A 13,860-nucleotide genomic window follows, 5' to 3' on the forward strand; every position below is an offset into this window, starting at 1 on the left:
CACGGCGTATGAGGGTAAAGTCGATTTGTTGCCGATAACGAAGGAGAAATACATTTCTTTTACAAAACATGTAAACGATACAGCTAAGGGACAGGACTTGCGAACTGCGATAAAATTGCGCTTTATAGATTCGTACAAATTTTTGAACGCTAGCCTCGACAAATTATCGTCTTTACTCATTAAAGATAAAATGCGAATCTTGCGCGGTGAATTTGCAAAACTTTCAGAGGAAAATTTCAATCTCTTGACACGAAAAGGTATATTTCCGTACGAGTACGTCGACAGCGTCGAAAGATTGGATGAGTCGAGCCTACCGTCGCGCGAATCGTTCTTCAGCTCGCTGACCGGTGACACGGTGAGTGAGACAGATTACGCGCACGCCGAGACCGTATGGCAGCAATTCTCTATTCGAACTTTAGGCGAGTACAGCGATCTGTACCTCAAAACCGATGTATTGTTATTGGCTGACGTATTTGAAAATTTTCGCGATAGATGCGTCGAGAGTTACGGACTCGATCCCGCGCACTACTACACCTTGCCCGGTTTCACGTGGGACGCGATGCTCAAGCATACGCGTATTAATTTTGAACTGTTAACTGACATCGATATGGTGATGTTCGTCGAACGCGGTATACGCGGCGGTCTCAGTCAATGCTCCAACAGATACGCGCGAGCTAATAACAGATACATGCGGTCGGGGTACGACTCGTTGAAACCTTCGTCGTACATCATGTATTACGATGTAAACAACTTGTACGGTTGGGCTATGTGTCAGCCGTTACCGTACGCGGATTTTGAATGGGTCAACGACCAAGAACTCGCGAACCTCGACGTAGACGCGATCGCCGTGGACTCGCCCACGGGTTATATCCTTGAGGTGGATCTCGAGTATCCTGCAAGCGTGCACGACATGCACTCCGATCTGCCGTTCTGTCCCACACGAGAGAAACCACCGGGGGTAAAACATGATAAAAAACTTTTGGCTACGCTGTACGATAAGAAGCGATAAGTCATACACTATCGCAATCTGCAGCTGTGCACGCGTCATGGTCTTCGCGTCACCAAGGTTTACCGCGCGCTGCGATTCACTCAGTCAGCATGGTTGCGCGATTACATCGAGCTCAACACGCGACATCGAACTCGCGCGACCAATGATTTCGAGAAAAATTTGTTTAAACTTATGAACAATGCGGTGTTTGGTAAAACGATGGAGAACGTACGAAATCGCGTCGACGTTCGATTGCTCTCGCAGTGGGACGGTCGGTACGGTGTGGAAGCGATGATCGCCAAACCTAATTTTCACAGCAGAAGTGTATTCGCGGAAAATTTGGTGGCTGTGGAATTGCGTAAACTCGAGGTAAAATTCGCTAAGCCGATATACGTTGGTATGTCCATACTCGACATATCTAAGGTGTGTTTGTACGAGTTTCATCACGAGTACATGTTACCAACTTTTGGAGACAAATGTAGCGTCATGTATACCGACACGGACAGTCTCGTGTACAGCGTCCAGTGTGACGATGTATACGAGATGATGAAGCGTGATATCGCTCGGTTCGACACGAGCGACTATCCACCTGATAACGCGTACGGTATGCCTCTCGCGAACAAAAAAATACCAGGTTTAATGAAGAATGAGTGCAACGGTGCGATTGTTACAGAATTTGTAGGACTCAGAGCGAAAATGTACGCGATCAAGGTGGACGGTAAAAGTGACACTAAAAAAGCAAAAGGTGTAAAGAGTGGAGTCGTGGCGCGAACTATAACGTTTGACGATTATGTCAAGTGTCTCGAGAATGAGATTGCTATGACTCGCGACCAATCGTGCGTAAGATCGAAATTGCATCAAGTGTACACCGTATCCGAGACAAAGATCGCTTTGAGTCCGTATGACGACAAGCGATATCTCGTGCCAGACTCGACCAACACCTTACCATGGGGTCATTATCGCATACCTCTATAATTATATATGTATTACAGATGTATCAAATGTATTATAGATTGCGTTAATGTATACAGTACACATGTATGTAGTATACAGTGCACATGTACGCAGTATGCAGTACACATGTACGCAGTATGCAGTACACATGTACGCAGTACACATGTACACGGACCACCAGAGATAGCGTTCGGCGGTACGCTAGTCTCTCCGATCTGAGGCGACGGCGGTATACGTGCGCTAGCGCGTCACGCTTCACACAATGAAGCATGCACGTGTGCCGCGGAGCGCCGAGGAGATCGAGAGGACGGGGGAAAATGTAGTGGGGCGCGATTTGATGCTCCATCCTTTAGAGAACCGCGTGATGGAGAGAGAACGCTATAGGTTAGGCACGGGATCAAAGCGGTATACAATATCGCTCTCGCTCGCACGCGTTTGTTTAAATGCGAGCGTTAAGGACAGACATATATGCTGCTCGAACGCTAGCGTTTCGTCTGTTCTTTCCGCATACACCACATGCTGTCTGTTCTTTCCGTATACACCGCGAACAATAATATATTCACGTGCACCGCGCGCCGACATAGCGTTTAAATGTAATGAAGTAAAAGTCATTTAGTAATGACATATTTTGAAAGAAAATATGTTTTTTATTTACTTAAACTAAAATTAAAATTAAAATAATTTTAAAATGTTTAACATAAAATTTATTTTGTTACATTTTATTTTTGTATTTAATGTATTAAGATTTAAGATGATTTATCATCAATTTAAAGTAAAATTAATAATTTATATATTAAAATGGCCATGTAATCATACTGACGGTACTGTCTTGAGAAAAACTAAAAAGCAGTACTCACACGAATTCGCTCAACTGTTTCTTGGATTTGTGTGTGTGCTGCTTCGCGATTTTCAATTGTTAAACATGCTACGATTGTTTGTCACTTTTCGTGGTTTTGCGAAGCGAAGCGGATGCGAAGTGATTATTGTAGTGAATTATAGTTGTAACGAAATGGCTCCAATCTTGTGCTCAGAAATTCGAGGACGAATTGTCGGACAGTAGCAGGCGGGAAGATCGGTAGCAGAAATTGCTGCTGATATTCCTTGCTCTGAACCTACTGTACGACGATGGATACGACGATTTACTGAAGACGGGGATCATGCTTTGTATGATCATCGTACAGAAAATCGTCGTCCTCGGATTACTACAGCAGAAGAGGACGAGACCATCGTCGCTCGCGTTGTGGATCGTCCTTTTGGCACCGTCCAAGAGGCGATCAACGCAGCGGAAGTTCCAGTGTCCGCGAGTACCGCCCGGCGACGTTTAAACGAAGCCGGGTTATACTGCTATCGTCCCGCCCACAAAATTCCGTTGACTCCTGGTCATCAGGAGCAACGGATCGCGTTCGCGTTAGAAAATTTAGCGACGAGCCGTGCGGAGTGGGAATCCACGATATGGACCGATGAAAAGGTTTTCGTATCGTGTGATGACCACAGGCCACACGTATGGCGTCCAAAAGAGCAACGGTTGAACCCGAATCACGTTGTGCCTCTCCACAGAAGTGGAAGGAAATCGTGTGCGATGTGGGGATGGGTATCCGGTACTGCAATCGGAGAATTGGTACACATTTCTGAGAGAATGAACTCGACAGTGTATATTCGCATACTGGAAGAAGTTCTTCTTCCTTCAGTACGCGCAATATACCCTGAAGAGGATATGCCAATTATCCGATTAGTGCAGGATAATTCCGCTGTCCATACGTCACGTGAAACACAAGCGTGGTTCCGGGATCATCCCGAGATTCTTTTGATCGACTGGCCAGCTCGTTCGCCCGACTTGAATTTAATAGAGAACGTTTGGGCGCAAATGGTTCAGCGATGGGAACCACGAAGGGATAGGACGATAGCAGCATTGGTCGACCATGCGAAGGAAGTTTGGGAAGGACTTCGGTTCCAACCAGACTTTCTCGCAAACTTGATTGATTCGATTCCTAATCGTCTCAATCAAGTGATCGACCGGTCCGGATACTGGACAGATTATTGAGGTCTTCCTCCGCAGCTTCGCCCACGAACGGCCCTTTTCAGGGCTGGCAAATATTTACGATTGATCGGCCTACTCAGGGGATATCAAATTGTCTTTCTCAAGACATACAAAATTCAAACTGTCTTTTTCAAGACAACATTAAAAGTATTACTTGTCTTTTTCAAGACAGCGACCGAAATTATAAATTGTCTTTTTCAAGACAAGATTGAATTTAAAATAGTAATTTTATTAATAAAACATATTTTTTTTCAGGGATAGTATTCTAAAAATTTATTATATCGGCGCTTCGCGGCTTCGCGGCACACGTGCGCGCACGCCGCCGTCGGCGCAGACCGGAGAGACTAGTGTACCGCCGAACGCTATCTCTGGTGGCCCGTGTACGCAGTATGCAGTATGTAGTATGCAGTATGCAGTATGCAGTATGCAGTATGTAGTATGCAGTTTTATATTTTATTATTTTAAATACATCGAATCGCATATAAATGTGTAAAATAATAAAGATATACATCTATGCAGTATACAGTTTTATTTTAAATACATTGAATCGCATATACATGTATAAAAAAAAAAAAAACTTTATTAAACGATGCTGTTTTTGTCGATCCATGAATTGTGTGATCCATCAAATCCCAACCATTTCACGTAGACCTTGTCACCCTTCTTACGCAGAACCTTCTCCATCAGATATACGTCCGGATGTGTCGCGCGGTGCAACTCATGCTCGTAGAACGCTCCGGCTATCGCCTCACCGCGATAATCCTCGAGCAGATAGGTTGCTGGATTGGTTTGCTGCACCTTGACGATCGTGAAAACCTCGGTGGTCCAATTTGGAGTGTATCCCTTTTCGAAAATCATTTTAAACTTGCTCACGCGTACTTTATCACCGACCCTGAATTTGGCCGGAGCGGCTATCTTTATTGCGCTGTACACGGTGTCAAGAAGTTTCTTGGCGATCTCAGGTGTCACGTCGATGGGCCGCATGCCGATCGTTCGGTGCTTGCACCTATTATACTCGTCTACGAGACGCGGTAGCGCGTCGCACCACTCGTAATTGCCGTTGAGCGTAAACATCTTCCACATAATGTTTTTGAGTGTGCGATTGAATCGCTCAACTACTGACGCCTTTAACACCGAGTACGTTGAGTAATGATTGACACCGCGTTTCGTGAAGAGCCGTTGTACGTCGGTGTTGTAAAACTCTTTTCCCATATCGGTTTGTAAATTTTTCGGACATCGCCCGTTCTTTCGCATCAACTCCGCTAAAGCATCAGCCGTTTCGCTGCCGCCTTTATTCTTCAGCGGTATTGCCCACGCATACTTGCCGAGTACGTCGATGACGGTGAGAATGTAACGGTAACCTCGGTTGAAACGCGCGTACGGTTGCATCTCGACGATATCAGCCTGCCACAAATCGTCGTATCCCTTGACCACGACGCGTCTTCGCGGAAAGTTTCTTCTCGCCGGGGCGTGTAACTCATCGACAAGTCGCCTTCTCTCAGGACCCGTGTCGTTAGACTTGCGTGATTTAGACATGATCAATCACGTCCCGCAGCACGCCGATTCTGTCGCTTGATTCCTTCAGTCGATTAATTTATAATCAAACCAGCCTCACGCAGTTCCTCGATAATTGACAGAATTTCATTGTCGTGAGCGTTGTGACCGGCTCGACGCGAAGCATCCAGCAATCTAAGACGATCCACGAGCTCGTTGGGATCGTCCCAGTGCACGTAGTCGATCGCGTGATCATTCAACGTCATGAGGTGAGGTAATCCTTTACCGGAACTTTTTCTTCTCGATTTCCTGGCCGAATCGCCCGACATCAGCGGTGCGATCACCTTCAAATACTTTGAGCCTCTGTTACCCATGACGCGACCGTCGTCGCTGAAATTTTTTTATGCGCGTTCGTCGATTCGAGTATGCTTTTGTAGTGACGTTTATCCGCCTCGGTGTAAGCAGTTACGTCGGGTACCTTCTTGAAAATCAACTCATACAGACCTTCCGTTCCAGGATATCTCTTACCAGCGATGATTATATCGTCGTTCTTATGGTCGAATTCAACGTGTTTGTTTCCGAGCATTACTTTGTTTGTGTCAAAGTATATACCGAAAACGTCGTCGATATTTATTCTTCTGTCACCGCTCGCCGCTTCAAGGTACATCGTTGCCAGCGATACGCTGGGTCGCGGTGTCGATACGCCAGGTCGCGGCGTCGATATGCCGGACCGCGGCGTTGATGTCCGGGGCCGTGGCGTCGACGGAGGTTCGACGTTTTCGGTCGTAACGTATGAATCGACGGTCGTATCACCAAATGACGGATTAGCTACAATCGTATCACCCAACGTTGCCGATGACAACGAATCGTCAAACGTGACGTTTAAACGCCGTTCAGGTTTTGATGTCGACCACAATCGTCGCTCCAGTTTCGGCGTCAAACGCTCCGATTTTGACTCCATCTTCGGTACCGCGATACCGGATTCCTCGACGGTCTCAACCATCCGTTTTAGAGGTTCGACGATGGGCTTGAGACGCTTCTCCGACGCAATGTCGGCGTCGATCGTGTCGGTTTTTATGGCTCGATGTTTTCTGCGAATCGCCTCGCTCGTCTTCTCGATCTCCCGCGTAATCTTTTCACGCTCGCGCACGTCGTGGTTGTCATCTTTCCCCGTCATATCGATCAATCGATTGTATCCCCCCCGATCTGTTCTCGACAAAGCGTCTTCGACGACTGGATGTCGCGCGATTTCGACAACCTGTTAAATCAACTCGACGGTACCGCGAACACGTCGAATCCTCGCCTGTATCGCCCGTTGTCGAGCGGACTGTCCTTGTCGATCACCGCGAAACCGTGATCGCGTTGCCAGCATTCGCGACACAACACGCTGAACTCGTCGTACGACATGTCGGTGTTGACGTGATCGTTGTACACGTGTTTCAGATTTGTTCCATCCTGTTTGAACAAAATAAGCAGATTCGCGTTATCGCGTATCAGATGCTTGGGTATCCTCGCGTACGACTGGCACAGATAAAAGCAGTCTACGTTCGAGTGACGACCCATCGCGAAGTACTCCCTCACGGCGTCTTGCTTGTCGCACGCGATATCGTCGAAGATGAAAATCGAATGCGGAAGTGCCTCACTCGGTGGAACGACGTCGCTGTTGTTGGAAAACGTGAAATAGCCTATCTCGTCGATCGGTGTCAGCAGATGTTCCAAGTACTGATACTTGGGCTGTTGCAGCGATTTCGAGTACACGTACACGTTCTCGAAACGCAAACCGTGCGGACTTTCCAACAGACTGATCAGAACGTTCGTTTTGCCGCAGTTTGATGGACCGCACACGATCGCGCGCACGGTGTTTGGCAGCATCTCACCGTGCCTGCGTATTTTCTCTCCCTCGAGACTATCCATTAATCGTAATCTATCGTCACAATTCGCGACGCGTATCGTCTGCGGTTGTCGCACGAATCGCATCTTGTCCCCGCTGTACGGAGACAACCGCTCGCGCGCCTATTTATAGTCGCGCGAACCCGCGAATAGCTCATTAATCGATATGTATCTCGCGCTGAAACATCCTCTTGACGTGTTGAACTTAACCGCGGAACAGTTGAGCACCATACCAAAGGACGTGTTACTGCACGTTTGCGGTGATTACATTCATCACGTGTGGGACAAACTTCCCGCGCACTTGACGGAAGATCCGGAGGTTCGAACCTACCGCAGGTGCCTCGAGCATTACAATCAACCCTGGCAAGAAACGCACATCGACGGACCTGCTCCGTTAATCCGAGAGTGCGGCGAGTGTCAACGTCGTCTACCGATTCGTCGGAAGTAAAGTGCTGCGGCAAGGGTCTGTTGAATCGCGCGATAAACGCCCTTCCCTTCGAACTGCACATCCCCGGTTATCAATTTTGCGGCCCGGGAACTCGATTGAAGGAACGCATAGCGAGAGGTGATCGAGGCATCAATCCGTTGGACGAAGCGTGTCGCGAGCACGACTTGGCGTACGCGCGAAGCAACGATCTCACGGACAGACACGCAGCGGACAGAGAACTCGCCAAGAGAGCGGGAAAACGCGTTATAGCGAGAGATTCAGGCTTACGTGAGAGAGCCGCCGCAGCAGCCGTGTGGGCTGCGATGAAAGCTAAAACGAAAATTGGCATGGGTATGTCTACTACGACTAGGAAGAAGAGGTTGAGGACTGTGAGAAACAGAACGATTACGAAGAGGCGGAGAAGTACGATTTGCAAAAAACGCATGCTTCCAACAGCAAAGCGCGGCGGCATGCTGCCGATTATTCCGATTCTCGGCGCAGTCGGATCGCTTGTCGGTGGAGCTGCGAGTATACCGAGAGCTGTAAATGAGAGAAGAGCTGCGCGCGCAGCAGCCGGTGGATCCGGCGTACATCTGGCCCCGTACAATGGTGGACGGGGTCTCTCTCTCAAGCCGTACAGGTACGGCAGAGGTACGACTGTTGCGAAGAGAGGAAGAAAAAAAAAAACGTCGATTAGACGTTAAAAATGCCCACGGGTGCTACTACGAACGTGCAATTAAATCATCTGGCCAGACGTATGCGCGTTCCTTATTTCAGAGGTGTATTTATGCGCGACGCCCTACCTACGAGTGGCGCACGTACAAACAAGAGCGGCATCGTGAACCTGGATAACGTGACGGGTCCGGGGACTCACTGGGTAGCGTACGCCAAAAGGGGAGATCGCGTCGCGTACTTTGACGGCTTCGGTAATCTCCGACCGCCTGTGGAATTGGTGCGATATCTCGGAGTCAACGTCTCATCGATAGAGTACAATCGACGATCTTATCAAACGTACGATCAGAGTATCTGCGGACAGCTGTGTCTACGTTTTTTAAGTACAATCGACGCGATTACGTTTAAAAACTGACGTCGCGACGCACTTTGCCTCAGTATCACTTCAAACATGTCGATCACGCTCACGTTAACCGGTAGGAGCAGTGTTCTCCATTCGAGCTACTCACCGGCGTTGGATCTCAGTGACGGTGATTACGAGCTCGGGCTCACGGACTTTGCGACTTACAACACCATACCGAACGTCGATTCTACGAACAACAAATTTTACTATGGCACGGACGGTAAAGAAATTACGATTCCCGAGGGATCGTACGAGATACAGGCCATAGACAAATTTTTGAAACACGCGATGCCGCGACAACGCGACACCGTCGATGGAAATCGTAATGAGAAGAGCGAGAAGAATGAGAAGAATGATGATTTCTCGATAGCGATTCGCGCCAACTTCAACACTATGAAAAGCGAGATTAAATCCGCGTACGTAGTGAACTTCTCAAAACCAAACTCGTTGGGACCGCTTCTCGGATTCTCACCGCACCGCGTACTGCAACCGCGAAAGTGGCACGAGTCCGACTTACCGATCAATATAATCAATCTAAATATTATTCGCATCAAATGTAACGTAACCGCGGGCGCATACTGCAACGGCGAACGCGTGCACACGATTCATGAATTTTCACCGAAAGTGCCACCGGGATATAAGATCACGGAAACGCCCACACAGGTCATTTACCTACCGATCATCGTGCGATACGTTACGGATCTCACGATACGCGTCACCAACCAAAACGGACGACCGCTCGACTTTCGCGGAGAGGAGATCACCATCAGATTGCACGTGCGACTACAACGACAACGACAACGATAACGTGGCATGTTAATACCGAACGAAACGAGACGCGTTACGACGATCAGTTTCGGTACTGGTACGATTCAACAGCCTGAACCGCGACAACATATCGCTGTAAATAGCGTTGGAAGGATAAGAAGAAGAAGACTAACCGAAACAAACGTTGAATTTCTGAGATCGCTCGGATTCGCTGTGCGAAATAATTTTATCTAAACGATGGCCGACATTCTGAATATCCAAGACGAACCGGTCTTCGACGATCGAATCGTCAAGATTGAGACTCACGCATACAATCCGTTTGCCAATACGACGTTCGGATACAGCGATGAGATAAGAATACCGATACAGCAACAAGATCTGTACACGCTGCCGCACGAGAGTTTTCTCTACATCGAGGGAAAATTAACGAAGGGCAAGGTGGTTGCGGGAGCCGACGTGATCCTCGGGGACAACTGTATCGCCTTCATGTTCGATGAGATACGATACGAGCTCGACGGTGTGGAGATCGATCGTAACAGAAACGTTGGCGTAACCAGCACGCTGAAAAATTACGCGACCGTTTCATCCGACAGGAGCGTGATTCTGCGGAACGCGGGATGGCTCGGTCCCACGATCAATGCGAACGGTTACTTCAATTTCTGCGTACCGCTCAACATGCTGCTAGGATTTTGCGAAGACTATAGGCGCGTCGTGATCAATGCTCGTCACGAATTGATTCTTATACGAGCGCGCAACGACAACAACTGTCTAGTGGGCAGTTCCGCGCTCGAGCCTAAAGTTGACTTGCTGAAGATACAATGGCGTATGCCTCATGTACTTTTGAACGAAGTAAAGAAATTGGCGATGTTGCGCACCTTGGAGAGCGGCCGATTCGTCAGTATGGGTTTTCGCTCATGGGATCTGTACGAGTTTCCGCTACTGCAACTCACGACCAAACACTCATGGGCCATCAAGACCGCCACGCAACTCGAGAAACCTCGATACATTATCTTTGCTCTGCAGACGGGTCGAAAAAACGTTATGTCTGAAGACAACAGTCGTTTCGACAATTGCAAACTGACCAACGTGAAGCTCTATCTCAATTCAGAGTGCTACCCGTACGACGATATGAACCTCGACTTTGGCAAACGTAGATACGCGATTCTCTACGACGCGTACGCGCGTTTTTGCAAAGAATACTACGGCTACGAGTATCTCGAACCGAATCTCACCGTCACGTCGTTTCTGCTCAACGGTCCGTTCGTCATCATCGACTGCTCGCGTCAAAACGAGTCGGTTAAAACCGCTACCGTGGACGTGAGATTAGAGTTTGAATGCAAGGACAATGTAGCGCCAAATACCACGGCTTACTGTCTCATCATACACGATCGTTTGGTTCAATACAATCCGTTGACCAACGTTGTACGTAAGATCACGTAGAAATGATCTTCGACGTGTGTATGTAAAGCGGTGAATCGACGAACGTTGCGTATTCACTTCCATTCCGTCGTATGCGTAACGTCGATAGAGAGAGAGAGAGATTGTCATCGTCGTCATGAAACCATCAAAGTATCAACCGTCTTGTTGGTGCGAGAACGCGAGTCGCATGAAGGAAGATAAAGCTACGCAAACGGATCCTAGACCGACGGATCACTTATTGAACAGAGGAATGACGTATCGAGTGACATCCACGGGAAACACAGTGGTTGACGTAGCCACGCAAACGGATAAGAAGTCGCGAAGCGAACGACTTCAGGAACGCGTGACGGATTTTGTCTCGAAGCATTTAAAAAAGTAATACAATTTGGAAAAGAGGGGGATAAAATTAAAAAATTGACGAATACGCTCGCGCGTGTTCAGTAACGAAATTTCCTCCGATCGAGTCGCATCGTTATCATCATCATCATCATCATCATCATGTCCACGCCAACGTTCGTCGATCTCCAAGGATATCCCATCGGACGACGTTTCGTCGTAAAGGAAGCGGCGGTGCTGCGAGGTGGTACCGTTCTTGCGCATTACGTCTTTGCAAAGCCTATGCCATGGGGTGTTGTATCGCGAGACGACAGACGCCTCGTTACCTGGTTGGTACGAAATCATAACGGTATAGCGTGGGAAAACGGGGACGTTCCGTACAATCAGGCTAAACGCCAGATCATCAGGGCCCTACAGAACGAGGAAGATTGCTACGATCACGCCATCGTATACGTCAAAGAACTCGAGAAACGCGATTGGCTGCGAGATATGCTTGAAGAGGATTACTACGGCGACGACTATGACGATGGTCACAAATTCTACACGGACAATCTGATCGTCAGAAACATCGAAGATGATTTCGAACATGTTGAATCACTTAGCGATTTAAACGATTCGAATACTTTCCGCTGTAGGAGACATTCCAAAAATTGCGCCGTGCAAAATGTATTTAAATTGTACAATTGGTGGCGTAACCGTCAAAATGATGATAATGTATAATTTTTGAATAAACTTTTTTTTCATACTTATACTTCTGCGCCTTTGGATTATTTTACCCCTCTCCTAATTACCCTCTCTCAATTACCTTCTACCAATCACTTTCTCTTAATTACCCTCTCCGATAATTTGTCTAACTGCGTTTTATATTACCCCACTCTATGCAAAATTTTAAATAATGAAAGAGGGGATTTTTACAACCGTCCTCGACTCGAGGTACCCTCTGATCGTGCGATCAGTACATTTTTCGCTTTGGCCGCAACAGCAGCAACGATTACGACAACGTCTACGATTACGTCTACGATTACGAATACGACAATGTATTACACCGAGAGAAATTGCTACAAAGTGCGTCGAATTGATTGCGGTAATGAACCCTCCTCATCTCACGAGTAAGTATTTTTTATTATAAAAATTATTTACTTTAAAATTAATATATTAATATTCACAATTGTTTTTATTTAATTTCCAGCGACCCACCGAAACGATACGTGACGCGCTTACTATGCAGGCGATACCCGCTGACCCGCACGGGATACAAATATCTCGAGATCGGCGTGAACGTTGGGCCGCGTAGTTTTGTGGAGATCATCGTAGGCGATAATCGAGGAGATGAATTGTCGATGTTGCTTGACACCTGGAAGGAACTCTGTGAGCATCGATGGACAATTCAGAATATGCTTCGCGATCGACCGAAGCAACCATACGACTGTTTGAACATAGGTTCGCTCACAGTGCGAATATGTTATATGAACGAAATGAAACTTGTGCGACTTGAATCTCTCGACGCACGTATAGCTATGACCGAGGCTACGTTCACGCGAATGTTGGATTTTGATGATTGCGTCGCTTTGAAATTCAACGTACTCACCAAAGCCCTACCGAAGATCGACGACAAATACGAGCAATTTTGTAAAATCGCTTCCGCATCAAGAAGTCGTACCGAAGCGGTGAGCGCTGTACGCAGCAGCGATTCCTTCGACGAACAACAAATTATAGATTGTGAAATGCTTGCGATTATAATAAATGTGTAAGAAAAAAGTATAATGAAATATATTGTATCGCATATTTAGAAAATATATACTTTGTAGTCTTTATGTAACATTTTTAATTATTTCTATTCCATCCTTCATCTTCTTATAATTGTGAGACGTAAGTCCACCTCGTGAATCCGCCTTGTTCGTATGTAACGTATGTATCTGAGAAAGAAAGAAATAAGATAAGGAGGAGCGATTACCCGGAGGGTGTGTACAGCGTCACCCGCATTCGAATCGTATAAGCGCATAAAAGAATCGTTGATAAACGATAGGCGGCGCTTAACGAGTGCGAGCGAGAGGGAACGATGAGCGCGCCATACTTTGCGTTCAACGAGTGCGAGCGAGAGAAAACGCTGGGCGCGCGACACTTGTGCGTTCAACGGGTGCGAGCGAGAGGAGACGATGGGCGGCGCGAACGAGTGCGAGCGAGAGGGAAGGATGGGCGCGATACCTTGCGATCCGCCGCTTGCCGCCGCCGTCGCCGCCCGTTGCCGCCGCGACGCCACACGACCCTTTTAAAAATCGCGACTCCTTTGAAAAATCGCGACTCCTTTGAAAGTCGCGATGCCGCATAAACATGCCGCTGCGCGACGACGCGCTTATCATTTTTAAAAATAATATTGCATTTCAGAGTTTCGATGTTGTTATTATTTTCTAAACAATTCGTTCCTAGAATCGCCGACACAGGGGCGATTTATAAATACCCACCCCTCCCCG

The 13,860-nt window shown here is 47.5% G+C and overlaps 1 long non-coding RNA gene across 1 annotated transcript; it reads left to right on the plus strand.

Annotated features, from left to right (window-relative positions):
* Positions 1–11,178: 11,178 nt before the first annotated feature.
* On the plus strand, positions 11,179–13,203 carry LOC139106556 (uncharacterized). Its single transcript, XR_011546386.1, has 2 exons — positions 11,179–12,498; positions 12,579–13,203. It is a non-coding gene; the product is annotated as an uncharacterized lncRNA (long non-coding RNA).
* Positions 13,204–13,860: the final 657 nt, after the last annotated feature.

This window comes from Cardiocondyla obscurior, linkage group LG11 (assembly GCF_019399895.1).
Source record: "Cardiocondyla obscurior isolate alpha-2009 linkage group LG11, Cobs3.1, whole genome shotgun sequence".
Classification (NCBI taxonomy): domain Eukaryota; kingdom Metazoa; phylum Arthropoda; class Insecta; order Hymenoptera; family Formicidae; genus Cardiocondyla; species Cardiocondyla obscurior.